Source organism: Bombus vancouverensis, chromosome 18 (assembly GCF_051014615.1).
Source record: "Bombus vancouverensis nearcticus chromosome 18, iyBomVanc1_principal, whole genome shotgun sequence".
NCBI classification, from domain to species: Eukaryota; Metazoa; Arthropoda; class Insecta; order Hymenoptera; family Apidae; genus Bombus; species Bombus vancouverensis.
In genome coordinates this window covers 2,819,886-2,836,347 of record NC_134928.1, presented here as the reverse complement: position 1 = coordinate 2,836,347, position 16,462 = coordinate 2,819,886, and the positions used below count along the sequence as shown (strand labels likewise).

Sequence of the window (16,462 nt, the reverse complement as noted above, 5' to 3'; positions counted from 1 at the left end):
TCTAACGATAATTTCTTCACATGACAGATCAAGATGTTTCGACACAAAAAGTACTAAACGACGCGCGTGACTTCGTTTGCGCGTGAAAGCCAAAGCCGATAGGATCTCGAGCGCTGTCATTGCGTACACAAATAAAAAGCGGCGTTTCCTGAGAACGTTAAGTTTCACCTGGCTGACGAGGTTAAAAGTCGCCGGCAAGATTCCACAAGATCTAGATTCCACTTTGTTAATAACCGTGTCTGAGGAGGACACCTCGTACTATCTCATGGTCCATCAAGAAGCAATGAAAGTTTCCTGGATGAACTTTAAAAGTCGCAGCGAGATAGTAGGCGAATTAAGGGAACCTCTGGCAGCATAAAGTCACGGGAACAAGAGCGACAACGAGGCACTGTTTTAAACCGTGGAATTGCTGTAATAAACGGAGAATTAACACTAGAACTACCACACCATATTTTTTTTTCTCTAATGATGTAATGACTTTCGCAACGATAACTAAAAGAATAATATAAAGAATTTTAATTTCCTTTTTATGTATTCAAACTGAAAATGATTTTGTATCGAGGCTACTTATACCAATACCAGTCAAAATGACCGGTACTTGTCAAAGTGTAAAAGGGTCCCGCTATCTGTTTATCGAACCCCAATTAACCAGTTTCCTCGTTTCGTACAACTCGCCACTCGTTTTCAAATTTTTACCGCGAATCGTTCGATACGACGATATCAGTTACCAGGAAAATTCCGGATCGATCGCTAGATCGCTAGATGCTAACGCTAGAAATACCACGGCAGTCGAAACGACTGGTTCTACGATTTTATAAACGTGTGGACCCTCGTTCAGGGACGATGGCCCCAGATGGATTAATAATATCAAAAATGTACCACATAACGTGGAATTGCTTCTGCAAGAAAGCAATAAATCAATAAATATACAAATATTGTATCATTAGGTATTTTTTAAAGACCAGTCGTTTTCACTGGTTTTGGTAGAAATTGAATAGAAATTCGTGTTAACTATCGGTAGTTCTAGTGTTAAAAGTGCGCCGAGAGATTGGCAATTTTAAGAAAGGAAAAATAAATACAGTGTCTGACGAAAGTATCCGAACGTTTACATATGCAAACTCGAATGGCTGAAATAATGTACGTTAAAGGCATATTTGCTTAGACAAGCAGACGTCAATAGGAAGATGGAAGTCTTGAGATTACGTCAGAAAAATTTGAAAAGGACTCAACGACGTAATTAAATGGAAACCTCGAACGAGTGTTGAAATTTTAACCCTGTTACGATTCTTGAATTTTTATATTTCAATATTGTTCACATTTTAGCAAACGACGAGAACTGTATTGTTAAAAGAACTGGTTTAACATAAATTCAGATTTTTCTTATATCACGTACAAATTGAAGATATTTGTGAACGTCAGATAAGATAAGTGGACTATTAAGTTACACTAACTGCCGAACACCAAACGCGCTTTTTTGTGCTCGACATTCTATCGCTTTCTGCTGGAATATCAACAACCTGTGTATAGTGGACGGTCGTCAAGGACTGTAGGAACCGTACTTTATCGTTCGTTCAATCTTGACAAAAATATGCCATAGAACCATGTTTGAATTCCATTATTAATTGATTCCATTCGATCTTTTCGAGTTGATAGAATTCGCAGTGGTTGTTGTGGTAATTTAAAATTGCTAATCAAAATTCATGATTCAAGATAGCTGGTTTCCACAGGGACAAGTCGAAAGGGTGCGATAATTGATAATTTATGAGCGCGTGGTTAACCGACGGGACAGGGTCTATACAAAGGCCCTAATACTTTTTCAAAACACTATACACCTTTCGTTACGCGTAACCTTAACGTTTACTCATCCTTATTGCCGACACTCGAACCTTCCATTAGGAAGCACCTTCCTCGGGAAGAATAATTATCGAGGAAGAACGTAACATCTGGAACAATGGTGCCCCGACAGATTTCACTTCCTAATCATTTCCACGAAGATTTCCTAACTGCTCGTTCGATACAATGAAATCCTCGTATCCCCGGCGATAAGCTGAAAAATTGACCACCAACAGGTAGATACTTGAAATCGCAGAGAATATCCAACTATATGTTTATAATAAAATTGAATTTATTAATCAAACGCGATTAGACATTAACGAGAGTAGCTAATCGATAATATAAAATAAAAGGGAAATAAATAAAAATAATTAGTGGTAGAATGAAAGTTTAATGAAATAAGCGTTGTGCAAAATTGTTTAAGTTTGGAATTTTATATTTGATTTTTTAGGATCCCAAGTAACCGTGGATACTCTGGATATTGAGACAAGGACAATTTTTGTGTTTTTATTGTATGAACCAACTTCATCTCAGCTAACCAAACAATCATACATTAAGATAACAAAGGTAGTTGTTGAGGTTAACTTTTAGAAGAACAAGTGGATGAATTTGTAATAGAAAAATGTGTTGAAATAAGTACAAGTGCAGGTACAGTATATGAGATCAAAATTAAGTAAATTGTTGTAATTATTTATTAATTTAATGTGTGATATTGTTGAGGTTGACTGACAGTCAAGCAAGTGGATAAATTTGTAATAGAAAAATGTATTGAAATAAGTACAAGTGCAGGTACAGTATATGAGATCAAAATTAAATAAACTATTGTCATTATTTATTGATTTAATGTGTGATATTGTTGAGGTTGGCTGACAGAGGAACCAGTGGATGAATTTGTAATAGAAAAATGTATTGAAATAAGTACAAGTGCAGGTATAGTATATGAGATCAAAATTAAGTAAATTGTTGTCATTATTTATTAATTTAACGTGTGATATTGTTGAGGTTGACTGATAGAGAAACTAGTGGCTGAATTTGAAGAAAAATATATTGAAACAAGTACAAGTACAGGTATAGTGTATGTTGATCCAGATCCTCACTCTTACAGCGTTACAATACAATAGAAGAAGCTATGACAGGGACGTTCATATATTTACAGGAAAGTACATTGTAGCTGTAGCTACAAGAAACAGCAATAAAAATCTGCTTATAGCTCTTTTGTTTCCACACCTTGTAACCCAAAACATAATTTATATTCAAGACTACAATAACATGCACCTCTCCCTATTTACAATATTTTTGTTTCACTAAATTCTATTTTCTGCGTAATAGCTGCCTCCAGGTCACGGATATACACAAATAAAGATGTAGAGTTTTTCTTCAAGTAATTACTTCGACAATAATCAACGCATAGATCGATGCAAAGTTAATGCGAAAGAACGACTGAACGTGACAAAGAGCGAGGGACGCGTGTCTTCGCTGAGAGCGTCGGCAACGAGGTCGAAATTACCCACGGTGAGCCTTTATTTCGTCGCGAACGCGCGAGGGGGTACCTATAAGAGCGGCGAGACACGACGGAGAGTGGAAAGTTTTGACGCCACCCTATAAATCAAGCCGCGGGTTCGCTCGGCCGAAACGTTGCACGGTCTCACCCCGGTTCTCCAGAGTTTCGCTCACCGTATGTCTCCTTCGCCTCTCGGCACAGACAGCTTGTACAAGGTGAGTCAAAAATTCCAACAGTTCCACCCCGCCTCCTCCACCACCTTTTCATGCTACGGCTTCAACCCATCCCTATCTCCATCCCCCAGGCCGTCCAGCTGCCTTGACTTTGAAATAATTACCCCGGAGTTAATTTATGTCGCGTTCAGGGAACGACGATGCGATTTTTTTCCGAATTAACACGCCTCTATGCTCTGGAAAAATTGCACCACTCACCCTTAGAGGGGAATCGCGTGAAGCGTGAATAATATAAGAAATGGCTAATTACGTATTACACGTGATTTGCTTTCTAACTTTGTTTACGAGTTTCATCGGATATTGAAGTTTCATATTCGTTTTGATATACAGAGAACAATGTATCATTGTTACTTATATATGTCGTTGTTGTAAGAAGTTTGAATTGGAAATATGAAAGAGAGGAATTTGTAGCGAATGAAGAAGAACGTATAGCAATATTAATCTTGTCGAGGTTGAGGTTAGGTTGGTAGGTTAGATTCCTGATAGAGGAACCAGTGGATGAATTTGTAATAGAAAAATGTATTGAAATAAGTACAAGTGCAGGTACAGTATATGAGATCAAAATTAAATAAATTGTCATTATTTATTGATTTAATGTGTGATATTGTTGAGGTTGACTGATAGAGGAACCAGTGGATGAATTTGTAATAGAAAAATATATTGAAATAAGTACAAGTGCAGGTATAGTATATGAGATCAAAATTAAATAAACTATTGTCATTATTTATTAATTTAATGTGTGATATTGTTCAGGTTGACTGATAGAGGAACCAGTGGATGAATTTGTAATAGAAAAATGTATTGAAACAAGTACAAGTGCAGGTATAGTATATGAGATCAAAATTAAATAAATTATTGTCATTATTTATTGATTTAATGTGTGATATTGTTGAGGTTGGCTGATAGAGGAACCAGTGGATGAATTTGTAATAAAAAAATGTATTGAAATAAGTACAAGTGCAGGTACAGTATATGAGATCAAAATTAAATAAACTATTGTCATTATTTATTGATTTAATGTGTGATATTGTTGAGGTTGACTGATAGAGGAACCAGTGGATGAATTTGTAATAGAAAAATATATTGAAATAAGTACAAGTGCAGGTACAGTATATGAGATCAAAATTAAATAAATTGTTGTCATTATTTATTAATTTAATGTGTGATATTGTTGAGGTTGACTGATAGAGGAACCAGTGGATGAATTTGTAATAGAAAAATATATTGAAATAAGTACAAGTGTAGGTACAGTATATGAGATCAAAATTAAATAAATTGTTGTCATTATTTATTAATTTAATGTGTGATATTGTTGAGGTTGACTGATAGAGGAACCAGTGGATGAATTTGTAATAGAAAAATATATTGAAATAAGTACAAGTACAGGTATGGTGTATGTTGATCCAGATCCTCACTCCTTCAGTGTTACAATACAAAAGAATGTAACAGGGAGCACGTTGATATATTTATAGCAAAAGACATTACCAAAATGTTAACTTTGTTGTGCAGCTGTAGCTGAAGGTTACAAGGAACAGCAATGGAAATCTACTTATAGCTGTTTTGTTTCTAGACCTTGTAACAAGGTTACAATAATATGCACCTCCTTATTTTGAATCTTTTTGCTTCATTAAATTCTATTCTGTTTGTAACAGTGTCTGCAGGTCACGGGCGTACAAAAGAAAATGTGTAGAGTTTTTCTTGAAATAATTATACTTCTACACTTATATATGTTGTTATTGTAAGAAGCTTGAATTGGAAACATGAAAGAGAGGAATTTATAGCGAATGAAGAAGAGCGTATAGCAATATTAATCCTAGTATGGACAACTAAAAACCCGAGTTACCTTTTATATTTATAAATAAAAGCGTGAAATATTACATTTTCAAGCTTAACATTTTAGTTACTTGCATAAGGATTAACTACGTTCCATCTTATCTGATGTTTCCTTGCTGCAACGTCGTTCCCCAGAAATTTACAGAGATATGAGACAGTTTACCTTTAATTGTCGTCCATTAACTTAAATTTACTACACTTACACTTAAACCGATAAAGCTGTAGTACAATTCACATCAAAGAGACATCGACATTTTCTTCACTTTGCCACGGCTTGTCAAGAGTAACAAGAACCTGCAATCATCGACAATTCTCTACAAGCTGTCCTTCATTATTTTCAATTCTCGCGCAATTTTCAAGATCACGCACGATTAATAAAACATGAAAACAAATCGCTGTATTTATAGCGTTGCCAATCTCATCAAATTTACACGCAATAAGAATCACGTTCGTTCATTGTAAGAAAGAAAAAAAAAAAATAGAAAAAAAGAGGATACATTGTTGCAAAATAAGTAAATGCAAATTTCGCTGGTTGTGGCAAACTTCTATACAGCGGCGGACGAGCCAGAGATATCGCGCCACGATAATCGCGCAAATGTCCGGCGCAGAGGTAACATTTAACTCTTACATATGTCGCGCTCGTGTTCAGTGTAACGGTATGCGTACAACACTCTTGTACACATTGCTGCCTGGCTACAGATATTATACAATTAACAGATATAATTAGCAAATGGTGAGCTGGCTATCTTGAATCGCGTTGGAACGAGAGCGCGCTTTAACATTGAGATCGAATTTCGTCGAAGGGAAACACCGTAGGGTCGCAGAACATTTCATGGTTCTCCGTGAAACGTGCAATAATAAATAAAAATATACAAATTTGGCGTATAAACGAAATAACTAACATCTAAATATTTTATAATATTTTATTGTTTATTGGACTGATGAAAGAGGAATAGAGAGAACAAATGTGTATTGATCATCAATGTGAGACCTATGTACAGTGAAGAGCATACAAATAGAGGCAATTGTTGTATAAAATTCAACTTGATTTAATTAACCAATTTTTTCACCAAGTTATCAAAAGGAAAGGTAATTTTTCTCCCTTGTTTTGAAAAATTGACGAAACTCAGACTGAAAGGTATGTTAGAATTTTGGGAGAAATTTTCTGCAACCTAAAACTCAAAGAACTTCTACACGATTTCTACTTTACATGGGCTATCAATAAGCGTTAGCATTTGACACTAGAATTTACGATTTCATTCCAGGTATCCATCCTGCCAACTACATCTCCACGAGATAAACTCAGGTATCTCATCCCCCGGAGAAACTCCACGAAAGATCAGACCACCCTGCGACGTCCCTTACACTAACTAGCAACGAAGTGGCCTATCCCAAAGGAACCGGCGATAATCGAAAGAAAACCGAACCAGGGTCTACTACCCTCTATTCCACTCTATATAGGCTTCTGTCCGTGTCTTGCCCGTAGGAAATACGTTTCCGGTAGCTTGTCCGGCTGTCCGTAGGAGTCGCATGACAGATAGAAAGGAGCATGGAACACAGAAGGGGAGAGGAAGAGACAGAGAGAACCGATAGAGTGGCCAGCAAGCAAGAAAAGGAAGATATTGGGAGGAGTAGCGGCGATGGGGCAGGGTGAGAAGCGAGGATTCGGCGGAGTGGTTGGTTCAGGGGTTGGTATTGGATGCTGCCTCGGCGAAGCTCACGGTAGGGGTAGTTTGACAAGTTGACAAGAGCACAAAGGTCGTGGCGGAGCCGCAAGAGACGTGGAAGGGGAGGAAGGGCGAGGGCTGCACGTAGCGGAGCCTAGAAAAGAGGAGTGTGGGAAGAGGAGGCGTCGCGATGCTCAGCGTCCGACGGAGGGTTACCGGATAGGGTAGTAGGGGGTTGAAAGCCCGGTAGATTCAACGCCGTGAACAAAGGCCGGCTGGCTTCGCCCCGCTGCCTACTCTCGGACTTTGGAAACGAGATCGCATACACACACGCCACGGGTACCGCGTGCCTACCTCTTCTGTGTGCGTGTGTTCTATTAGTGTGCGTCTGTACGCGTGTGAGAACGCCACGAACCGTGTGCACCATCGGTAGGTATATACCGCCCAGAAGGGGAGTTAGAGTTTGCTCGCTCGACCCGATAGATACGAGCGAGCCGGGCCTAATATCGAAAGTTCCTGGCTCGAGCTGAAACCGTGCTTAATTAAATCGGAAGGCCGTGAGAGATAACCGGCGCGTCCCTCCTACGATGCTCGACGAGAGCGTCTGGAAAACACCCGTGTACTATGGATGGGGTTCATGACGTGGCAAGAATGCAGCGGGGAAATTTGTCGCAGCGAAGAACCGATATACGGTGGACCGTCGGTGGCGATTAGAGCGTCTCTAGATCACTCGTTGGGAAAATTCAACGATTCCGGTGGTCGTAATATCATTAGCTTCGAATAGAATGTTACAGTTTAAAATTGTGAATTGGAAATGGCTAAATACAATTTACATTTCTTATTTGATATTCCTATTTCGCGTTAAAGAAATACGGACATTGTTGTAGCCGAAGTGGCCTTATTCTCGGTTTGTCTAACAGAACGACTTCATTATCGACAACTTAAAATTTCCCTGATAATATTAATCTTTATCGATAACCTACATGCTAAGTCCATTAACAAATGAAGGGAGACCCGTGGAATGACTCACGTAATGCTTCCTTAAACATATTCGTGGAAGATTAACGCATTTACAAATTCCCTATCCTACAAAAAACGAGAAAATTCCACAAACGTATTTCTATTCTATACGGAAGAATCTTCGGTTCCTCTTTTGCCTCATATTTCTCTGATATGTACACCTCCGCATATACCTGATGTGCAATTCACAGCTCGTAAAAAGATCATCTCGTGAACTGACGAACGAATTTGAAAGGGTGTCGAAGCGAGCAAAATCAATAAACCGTCGTAGCGTGCAGGATCACCGACCCGATCGACGTTTCGCGGTCTCAAGTTACGTTTCTAATGATCCTCGCGGCACTAGCCGACCGCGATAAATCATGGCAGCAGCTCGTAAACCGTAAGGAGCCCCGCTGCACGTATCAATGCGTATACGACACACACGCGAACAGGTCAACGAGAAAGGGAGGCGGAAAGAGCCGGGTACATCGTGTTGAAGTCGTGCCACGATATAAATGGAACGTTTTTGCCGAGCACGCCTTATATACATAGACGCTGGTTAGCTGAAATATTTATTGCTTTTTGAAGCGTGTATCGGTGGCCCGCGGCCTGCTATTGCAGAGAATCGTTCGACTTGTTCACGGCCATGGTTTCTATTATTTCTTCCTTTCTCTTTTCCCCTTTTCGTTTTACTTGATCGATATGACGCTCTTCTATCCACGGTTTCCATGGTTCTCATATTTCTCGGAATATAGGTTAGGTTCTGCGAGTTTCGCTCTTCCGATTTGACGTTCATGGAACGGAAGAGTTGAAAAAGAACGTATTTCGATAGGGGTAGATTGGATACTCGAAGAGAGCAATATTTTATTACGATTTTTTTAAGATTGTTTCTCTTCTATATTTGCATACTTTCTCGCACTTTTATCGAGAACGACGTTAAACAAAAGTTGGAATATAATTGCAAGCTCGATAAGACTGGCGATTTAAACAAGTTTGAAGGTTTTCTCAATTGTTGATGGAGGACTCGATACACAACGATTGCAAAGAAAAATCGTTTTCTTTTGTTTCGATCATAGAATACGTAGTTTTTAGAAAACATTACATTAGGCGTTATCGAATTATTTTATTTGCTTCTCGTAGAATTGAACGATTAGAAAAAGCTATGTTTCGACGGAAGTACATTGCAAGCTTATTTCACATTAATGGAATTTTCTTGCCACATCGATGTTCTAGAGATATTTGCACGATATTCTCCGAATCTCGGTTACATAATAAAGACAAAAATCAGAATGTGATAAATTTCTGGCTCTATAAAGCTGGCTCTATAATTTCATGGATGAGATCGAAAACCCTTCTGAAAGCTGAACATATTTCGTAGAAACATGAAACGATGTTAATCCAATCCACGTGTGCACATATATCGGAGGAATGTTGCAGGAGGATTAATTTGCAGATGGGCGCGTGCGATTATTTTCTTGAAATTTCGGAAAAAGGAATTCACGGACGTCCTTACACGCTGCGGGCGCTCGAATTAAGGAGCCTCTGCTCAACACGTTGCCAAACCCAGAATTAACGGAAACCTGCGAAACAACGTAGCCGACGTTTGGAATTAAATGAAGAAATAGTTCCAAGAAGCACCGCCACGAAATTACGTGTCATTAAAATGTGATGGTGCCGATAATAACGCGCTCTGTTCGAAGATCGAGCGTATCTGTCGATAAAGGAACAAAGACACGAAGGAGAGAGAATATCGAAGAAACAAAGAGACCGAGATCGATTTCACAGACGACTTCAACGTCGACAGGAAGAAGATGGAGGCAAAAAGATCGAAACGATAGAGTGGAACACTGAGAACGATTCTTTAACGTTACAGTATATATACAGGGTGGTTGGTTGGTAACAGGGTGATTCTACGCGAAAAAAGAAGTCGAAAATATAGAATAAAAGTTTGAAAAATTAAAAGAATAACGTCGATCGAGACAACGATCTACAGTGTGGTCCGTTGTAACGAGACGTGACAAGTGCAGGCGTACCGAGAGAAAATTCAAAGTCGATTTTCTCGAAAACGAAGCCTCGAACGAAAAATTTTTATTCTATATTTTCGACTTCTTTTTTCGCGTAGAACCGTCCCCTTGCGCTTGTACCACCAGTTACCAACTACCCTGTATATATGTAAATAATTATAAATAATTTGAAGTTGTGAATTAACTATTAGTTGACCAGGAAGTATCAGTTAATAAAATTGCAAATTAATTCTTTGCTATGTCTATTATGTTATAACTATTTTGTTCAATATTTTCCCAATATTTTCCATATTGATATTATAAATTAAAAAATATTAAATAATCAATTTAATATTTTTGTCCCACCAAAATTCATGATCACAGAAGTTTCTTTCGTCAAGGAATAACTCGATTAGTATGGCGATCAACGTTCGAAACTAAACGAAGTCCAAAGCGAAACGAGAGCGACGCGATTTTCATAGAATTGCAACAAAAATTTCACCACCTCGGCTGACTCTGAATTTCCTCGAATCCTCGACAGGTCTTGCAGCTAATTATCCTAATTGCAAGGTGGTAGTGGCGGGAAGCGCGGATTTGCGGCGTTTTCTTCTGCAAATCGAAGGGAAACAGGTGCGCGCGGCGTTTTTCACGCAACATTTTCTAGGCAGCTCGTCCCGCCGCGCCGTTTCCTTTCTCGGACTATTTTCACCGCGCGGATTTCCTTGGAATATTTCGTCCCTACGCGCCGTGGCTGAACAACTTTTTCCAACAGTCGTCATATTATGCGACGTAGATATACGCAAACATTGACAACGATTTCACAAAGGAATCGAAAAACTATGAGTCCTGAGAACGTGTTTCTGGTACGTTCGGTGTAAAGTGCAGTGGACGCTTCAACTTATTAAATATTATTAGGTCGTTCGAAAAGTTTCCTTCGTTTTATAAGAAACTAACGAGTGCACAATATTTTCCATTTTATATTATTTCATCGAACTACGTATGATCCATTTTGTTCTAGCAAAATAAAGATCGCAACGTCCCACAGATTAGCTTTCATCTTTGTACAAAGATAAAGACGTGTCCGTAAAAGAAAGACACTTTTTGGACAAGCTAATATATTTCTTGTTATTGGAACCGTTGAATTTTTCTAGAAACGTATTTGTTAAATAAAAGAACATAAATAAGCCGGACGATGCTAGAAAATATTATCTCCTTTCCGTGCCATTTAGTTCGACGAAACAGACCAAACTGATGCTCGTAAACAAGAACTAACGTTCGGTCACGATCGTAAAGGGCAAAAAAACAGTCCGCCAGCTCGGCTTCTTATGTTTACGTTTGGCCCAAGTATCTGGTAGCGAGTCAGACGCGATATTCATGTTTGGGCCAAAATCTTCATCGCGAGTCTCACTCGCTAAAGTACGGCAAGGGATTAAACAATGTCTGAACTTGTTTAAACTGAAGAAATCAATTTTGCAAAACAAAACAAAATTGCAAATAAAAGAGCAACTGAAATAAAACGCCTGTTATGGTACAGTGAATGAAATAAATTTCTATCTGGATTCCATCGCTCTAAACGTATTTATAAAGATATGACATTGAACGTTTGAGTGATCAGCTAATAATAATAACGAATGACATTTAATGAGCGTAAGATAGACAAGAAGCTGATCGTAACAACAAAAGGACACCATTTGCATTTGAATGACATAGACGCGTAAACGATATTAAACACGAAAACCTATGAAATCTGTCGTGAAATCTGCCCACTGTAAAAGTAAAACTCTCCTATAATTCTCAGTTATCACATGCAACGCAGTTCCTTTTATTCTTAACTATTAAATATCAAAGTGTAATTGTTTAACTTACAACATGAAAAAACAGCACGAAACTAAGGAAAGTAATTGATCGTATTTTTGTAAGAGATTGTTTAAATAAATAAAGGTTGCATATTAACAATCTTTAATTTACCCGATAATTCACGGCCCCCGCTTCACGCTCCTTCCTCGTCTCACGCTGTAAGCTCCTCTAAGCTAGTAGACACCCCCACCCCCGACCCAGTGGCCACGGATCTACTAAATCAGAAGTGCAGCGAAGCGTCCTCACCCTTGGATCACCGTCGGATTCGGGTTTTGCTCAAGTTGCCAACCGAATACAAGGCAAAGTTCAAAGTCTGGTGTCTACAAAGTGGCAACTCGCAAAAGGTCAACGGGTCCCTACGTCGCGCTGTCGTCGTCGTCCGGCTGCGTCTTACCCCCGCAATTACTTAAATCTCTTTCCGATTTTCTTGAACTGCTGGCAAAACAAAGTTTCTTCGAGGAAAAGAACGAAGGTACATGTTAATTGGAAGAAAAATTGGAACAGCCTTTGAAAAGAAGGAAGAAATATGAAATATTGCAACAGATGGATCGTGCGATCCTTAAGTGGAGTATGACAAAAGGCTGTTTGATAATATTTTGTTGTAGAATACGCATTTGAGAGATAAAAGTCGTAGCAAATAACCGATAGACTGCGATAAAATTTATGAAAATTCATATCGTTACGAATAGAATTAAAAGCACGCAACTCGGATAGCAAATTTTGCTACTTAGCGTAAAAATCATCGATCTAATTGGAACATTTCCATATTCCATTTTTGAAGAAGCATCCTCCTGCACATTACGTGCATTCTGCGCATCTTTGCAGCTGCGAATTTCCTACGATCAAAAATCCCTAAAACTCCCGCGCTCTGTCGATAAGAAATTCCCTACTTGTGTTTTTCAATTACCGAGCATCGTACGACGTGTAGCAAGAAAGCTGACACGGCGTGAAGCAACTGTCGCGCATAATAGATTCAAGAGATGCGATCCGAGCAGAATACGTTCGTCACGAAAACACAATGCATATGAAACGTTGGAGGAACAGGCGCGCGTGCAAAGTGAGGTCGATCATTCGCGGGGACTGTTTGCACGCGGCGCTCGATGCAATGGAATATTTGCTCGCGGCTCGAAACGTGTTCTCCGTCAGTGACAATGTTGCAGACCCGCATTCTTTCCCTCTGAACGAATCTACAATTAAAAGAAACCGCGTCGACGAAAGAAATATTCTCCGGTTTCTTGTTACACGCGCCGCTTCATCTACACTTACGATTTCTCCACACTTTCGTAACCTGTTGCCGTCTCATCTACGCCTTTTTATCTCGAATTTATCATCAACGCTGCTAAAAACATCTCGCGTGACCACATTTTATCGTTCACCTTTCATGCAACATTTAACGACCATTTGCAACGTTCCCCTACGAACTTGAAATTTGATATTTTCTCAGCATCGTAGCGATACGCGACAATGTATATAACACGAACTGAAAATCGCGTAACGGACCCCGTTAATCGCGTTGTAAACTCGTTTCTTAACACGCCGATTATCCTCGAGAGCTCTAATCCCGGTGACCCTCGTCAATCCGAAGGGTTCGAGCTTCATTAAATATTTATAGGGTCGCGATACCATATCGAAACGGTTCCTCCGCCCTCTGTGTTACGATCAACCGAACTATTACGTTGCTTACAATCGTCCACCACTTTTTCACATTTCTTCCGCTATTGCTGCTGCTAACATTATCTTATAGAAGAAATCTTTCATGCATAATGATATAATCAAGTACTTATGCAGACAAGATTCGTGGTTTTTTCCACAATTTTCTCGATCTCTCGTATCCGGTCGCGTGCTGCTCGTCAAGATTAAAAATAGCTCGGTCGGGTCGAAGATTATGCAACACGAGTTCTCTCTGTTATCTTCAGGTAATAAAGAGTAGTCTCGTCGTGTGTCCTGGCGAGTCGAACGAGTCCTCCGCATGGCCACGTGGCCGCCGAACGCCGGCCAACCGTCTGACCTGCATTTCTGATTTTAATCCGAGATAATGCCGGGGTGTCGCGCGTTCAACGGCACATTTGTCTTCCACCGGGTCCAACGGGGGCCAGAAACACTCGGTGAAACGTCGCTTCTATTTCAGCCGACGAAAGTTCCAGGGATAATAGTTTCTTCTAGACGATGGTAACACATGGATAGAAAATAGGTGAGAGTGAAAGTCGTACGGAACGTTTGCGACGTCTTGGATGTGATAATCCACTTGTGACACTTCGATACGGATCTCACGTGATAGCGAAAGATGTTTTATAGGATCAAGATAACGAGGCAAGTTTCGTATGTAAATTAAATTGTACGTGAGATATTTCAATACTAGAATTACTAGTCTTTAATATATGCCAGAATGTGTCATTTATATATGCAGATTATAGACGATTATATCAGCTTGTAATATGAATTTTAGGATAATTTCAGAACAAATGTACGTTAGCAGCTAATAAGTTAAATAAAAAGAAGTAAATGACTGTATGAAATGTGAAAAACGTCGTATTAACGAGTCTGATGCTTTTAGCACGAATATCCTGTTCCCTTCCCTACTTTAAAAAGTACAGATTAAATTAGATACGAATTTTTGGACTATAACCTCAACATCCACTGTCAACTGTTTCTATCATCTTTTATATCATGAAAAAAAGCCAAATCGAACGCGAAACCTTCGTCAATACGGATCGAACAAACAATAGTTCTTTTTTATCATACTGGCATAATATCATCAAATGCACGTTCCACTCTGCGTCATGATGCGTCCTTGATGAAACTATTACCACGTATCTGCGACTGCTCGCAGGCAATTGTGCGCGATCTGCGATTTTCTTCGCGGTTACTATCGGTCGATAAACACGAAAATGACGAACCGGGCCTCGCTCGAATCGCCACAGAACACAAACGTATATGTATATATAAATAGAACAGAAAAGAGGGAGAGAAAGAGGGAATGCGGCAATTATGCGAGCAGGACAGGTCGAGACACGGCGTTATCGCGGTGCGTTGTCAACCGCGAAAACCGACGACGCGCTGTTGCAGCCGCAGACTGTGCAAACACGCCGCCAATTACGTACACACTGCCGTCTATCGATACGCAAAGACGTAACGGAGTCCAACACGCTTTCTCCAAGCAAAGCGCGTGCCACTATTTCCACGAGAGCGGAACGATTGCTCGAGAGCACGTCGCGGTACTCGCCTCTTATTGCGATAATTAGCTTAGGAAATTAGTACGTGTAATTAGTACGAATGCATCTAATGCATAGAGACGTATACCGAGGTAGATCGGATGCTATGATTCATCGGTAATTGAAAGATTAAAAGGATAGGGAAAACACTTGATTCTTACAATATTGTAATACGAATTTGGATAGAAAGGAAATTCTGTAGAAGTGATGGTTCAGTACCTTTCCGCGATACGACGAATTTCGTGTTTCGAAGGTGTTCGATGATTTGCAACCAACATGGTAGATGAGATATAGGCAAGCACTCGGCGCACCACCATTCAACGTACGATTCGCCAGTCGAAGATCGATGATCGACACTCGTTTCTCCGCGGTGTTGGATATATATAACTAAACAAGCTATAGTCGTATATGGCCATGTAAATTGACATTCGACCACTTCTGTTTAAGCCTTTGGTTTCAAAATTTCGATCCACTGTGAGAATCCTCAAGATCCAAAGACCTTAAGAAAATGAAATAATACTTGAAATCACCGAAAGTTACACAGTAAGGAAGTTTTTCACGATTTCGCACTGCAACATTCAGCATTCACAGCGAGGAATTTCCACACGCGTTCAACCGACGTCAGTCGTGCGGCGCGACTCTTCGGCTCACTGACAGACACGTGGGAGCTCGGGAACGTCACGTTCGGGATCACGTGTCCGACGTTCACCGGGGCACGAACGATTCGCCAGTACAGCCACGATGACGCTCATGATCACGTTGATCTCCGGCGAACTGTCATCGACACGAGCGCGAGAAGGAAGCGGTGGGAACACGAGCGACGCAGCTACCACGACTCCGCGTCCGCGTCAGAGCTTCTGACTCGGCAGAAGTACAGACAGAAACGAAACTACACAATGTGACGGCTAACGCACGCACACGAACGACCAACGCGCGGCCAGAGCAACGAAGAAAGAGAAACAGAGAGGGAAAGAAAGGGGAAACTGGTGGCAGACGCGACGACGTTGTGTGAGTGCGTATACGCGGCACTCGACGTGTGCAGACGAAGACGAGTCGAACGCGAGCCGAAAGAAAAAAAGGGACGCGTTGTTACACATGTAGAAATTTGTGTGTGTCGGTGCACGAGCCGCTCGCACGCGTGTGCGTGAATGGTGAATGTGTGCAGAGAAGCGTATCCTCCTGTCGAGCGTGGAACGGACGAGAGCGTCGAGCTGTCAGCGCACCCCACCCCGAATCCCCCCTCGAAACCAACCCCTCCTACCGTGACGAACCCCCACTCTGCTTCGCTTTCCCTCGTCCGCGCTTCCCTCTCTACCGGCCGCTT

General features: G+C 40.4%; 1 protein-coding gene across 11 annotated transcripts in view; it reads right to left on the bottom strand.

The window, feature by feature from the left end:
- Positions 1-16,462, bottom strand: part of Antp (homeotic protein antennapedia) — a 166,482-nt gene that overhangs the window by 33,367 nt on the left and 116,653 nt on the right. Inside the window, exon 1 of one of the 11 annotated variants that reach the window (XM_033342763.2) lies at positions 15,358-15,904. The exons of the other annotated variants lie outside the window; for them this stretch is intronic. The gene's annotated coding sequence lies outside the window, so the exon portion shown is untranslated. Of the gene's footprint in view, positions 1-15,357; positions 15,905-16,462 lie in introns of those variants that run through there. 11 annotated transcript variants of the gene reach the window in all.